The sequence below is a fragment of the Anser anser genome (genome assembly GCF_964211835.1).
Source record: "Anser anser genome assembly, chromosome: Z".
Classification (NCBI taxonomy): domain Eukaryota; kingdom Metazoa; phylum Chordata; class Aves; order Anseriformes; family Anatidae; genus Anser; species Anser anser.
Genome location: NC_139723.1, coordinates 58103165 through 58106517, shown reverse-complemented (window position 1 = coordinate 58106517; position 3353 = coordinate 58103165). Strand labels below are relative to the sequence as shown.

At 50.7% G+C, this 3353-nt stretch overlaps 1 long non-coding RNA gene across 4 annotated transcripts in view; it reads right to left on the bottom strand.

The window, feature by feature from the left end:
- The window catches only part of LOC310890340, a 133109-nt gene that overhangs the window by 102006 nt on the left and 27750 nt on the right, over positions 1-3353 (bottom strand). The gene's annotated exons all lie outside the window — the stretch shown is intronic.

Below are 3353 nucleotides of genomic sequence, written 5' to 3'. Positions count from 1 at the left end.
CTGTAAAAACATATACATTTCTATACAACTGGACCAGATGTAGGTGCCCAAGTGCTGGCACCGGGGGGCCACCGACGGCCTCTGAGGAAAAGCCGGGGCAGCCCTGTGCTGGACAAAGCTGGTTCCAGCCAGCTCTGGCAGCACCGTCACAGGGCACAGCTGAACCCGGCAGCCAAGACGGCAGCGCCTAAGGGAAACCATAGTAAAGGAAGGGCAAAAAAGGACAAAACGCTGCCCAGCAGTGCGGAGTGAGGAAGAAAAAGTGTGAGAAACAGAGCCGTGAACACCGGGGTGTGAGGAGAACAAGGAGGAGGAGCGGGAGGAAGAGAAGCAGGAGGAGGAGGAAGAAAAGGAGAAGGAGCAGGAACGGAGCAGAAGGTCTTCCAGGCACTGGAGCTGAGGCTGCTCTGCAGCGCAGCCCGTAAAAGGAGAACAGAGGGAGAGGGTCGATATGCCCCGAGGGAAGCTGCGGCCTGCGGGGAGCCAGCACAGGAGCCGTGAGAAACAGCCTAACCGTGAACATCTTCCCCGCACCACTTCTGTGCTCCGGTTTCTAGTGCTGAGCATAACGTCATAACGTACGGGACATCCCTTTCGACCCAGCTGTGGTCAGCTGTCCTGCCTGGGTCCCCTCCCAGCTTCTTGTGCACCCCTAGCCTGCTGACAGGCAGGGCAGCATGACGAGCAGAAAAGGCCTCGACTCCGTGCAAGCGCTGCTCAGCAACAACTACAACATCGATGTGTTCTCAGCACTAAAGATCATGGAATCACGGAACAGTTTGCGTTGGAAAGGACTTTAAAGATCATCTCAGTCCAGCCTCCCTGCCATGGCCACAGACTCATTCTGCTAGACCAGGTTGCTCAAAGCCCCACCAGCCTACTCCAGTGACTCGCCACCCTCTGAGTAAAGAACTTTCTGCGAATGTCGGATCTATATCTACCCTCTTTCAGTTTAAAGCCGTTAACGCCTAGTCCTATCACTGCACTCTCAGATGAAGAGTCCCTCCCCAGCTTTCATGAAGGCCCCCTATAGGTATGGGAAAGCCACTATAAGGTCTCCCCAGAGGGTTCTCTTCTCCAGACTCAACAACCCCAAGTCCCTCAGCCTGTCTTCGTAAGAGAGATGCTCCAGCCCCTTGATCGTCCTTCGTGGCCCTCCTCTGGCCTCTGCCCAATTTCAGAGTGTCTGCTCTGGAATACAGACAAATGCCGTTGGTTCTGACACCAAAAAGCACATCCTTGGGGACCAGTGGTGCGTTTGACTATGAACTCTGAAGGCTCCCCCTCTCGTTTTGTAATAGCGACCCACTCATGCTCCCGCATAAAGCTCGGAGCATTCCAGTCATTGGTGTGGTAGCACTTGATACAGACATGGAAAAAACACCCATCCGATTCAAAAGCTCTCAGCACCCCATCAACACCTGCATTGCCTTCCAAGAAGTATGATCCCATTTGATACTCATCACCTTGCAATGCAGAGGTGCTCTCCAGGGTTTGGGCCAGACTACAGGGTCAGGCACTCCTCTGCTTGAGGAGTGTCAAAAAGGGACAACGCAGACTCTTCTGCTGTGCCCCACAGTCTCTCCTCCCACCCTTCCAAAAGTGGTCTCATCGCAAAGAGAGCCGGATGAGTTGCATACTCCAGGGACTGTGACGTGCTCACCGCAAGACCTTATAGGTAACATGCGGAGTCATTTCTCTGACATTTTTATTCCACAGGGATCGATTCAGAACAATGGTGAATGTCTTGGGAGAAGCCCTTGGTACGGGGAGAGTGGAGAAGCTCTCTGAACAGGAGCTGGAGCTGGTGGATGTCAACCTTTCTGCCTCGCAAACAAAATTACTCTGAAGCCAGTAGCTTTAGAACTGCCTCCTCATAAATGGGCATCAATAGCTCCAACAGCCCTACCTGATCTTCTCGGGAGTAGCACAGCATTCCACATCTCCCCTGCATTACGAAACACCACTACAAAATCCCTTTCCACATCTTTGCCCCCTAAACACCCTGCACGGTACCAGACACCTCCTGTAACATGGTCACGTGCCAAAATACTCTGTTCTGCAGCTGAGAAGTCACCACTGGGGCCAACTGAGTCAGAAAGGAATAGACCAGCAAGGCCTCCTAGTAAGTATTTCAGCGTGAACAGGGTTTCATTGTTCTTTAATCGTGAAATAACTGGGCATGGAAGAGCTGCTGCTGCTTACGTAAAGAGGCTTCCCCTGGCCTTCCCTGTGGCTGCTAGCCGCTGGCATCGGCCTTCCGATGTGAAACACACACCTGTGCGTTTGCTCTTTGGCATTTGAAGAGTTCTGATAAAGCAAAACTTCACCAGCTTTGGTCCGCTTTGATGGCCTCCTGGTACATTTCCATCAGAAGCAGGAATAAGGTAGTTCAGCTTTGAATCTAACCAAATATTGACCAGCCCAAAAGTAGGCAGAGGTCGGGAACGTGAAGGCAGACTGTAAAGCAACACATAATGCAAGTTCTAAATCTTTCCTCCACGAAACAAAAGCGCATGTCGTATGAAGGGTAGAGGAGGCATGCCTCGTTCGAGAAGGAAGCCACTGTCATGCTAAGCTTTTCACACAGACCGGTTGCTTTCTTGCTCCTTGGCTTAGTTCACCGGTTGAACGGGCACGTTTGTAGCTGCGACACCACTAGGGTGCCAACATACGTAGCAGCTACGCTGCATCTCATGAAGCATTTCTGGACCCAGAAGGTCATGTGTTCTGGTGGCCTGCGGCAGCATAAGAGGCACCAAGAATTCCCTCATAGGAAATCTCCATTTTCTAAAACATTTTATACCGGATTTCCGTGGTGCAAAAATCACTCCCTCCAGGAAGGACTTGCAGCAAGAACTCTCTTGCCTCGCAGAGCCGTGTTTTCCTTGTAAATGGAAACTCATATACGGTTCTGTAATCCTAAGAAAGCTGGTGGTAAACCTAAATCTGCTCTCCTGTGTAGCGTAAAACCTTCGTGTTCCTGCCGTCTGCTGAACACGAGGAAGGCCTACACTTGTGTATTTAAACAAATCAGAAGAGTGCCACGGAGAACCGATTGACAAGAACATATTTACCCTGGGTTTTTGTACAGATTGCATTTGTATGGCTTTGCTTCGGAGAAGATAAAAGAAACACCAGGTTCCACAACTAGCGTATGACCTGTGCTTTGCCTTTCCTTTGCCTTTTAGAGTCACCCTTCTTCCAACACCCCATTATTATATGCAGTCGCCCTATTAGGATGTGTGCTGAATCGTGTTCCTAACACGGCCTAAATAAAGAATTTCACTCCTCCGCTCTTGTTTTCAACTCCCATCCTCTACTCACCGTTGCATATTGAGTTCCTTTAGCTA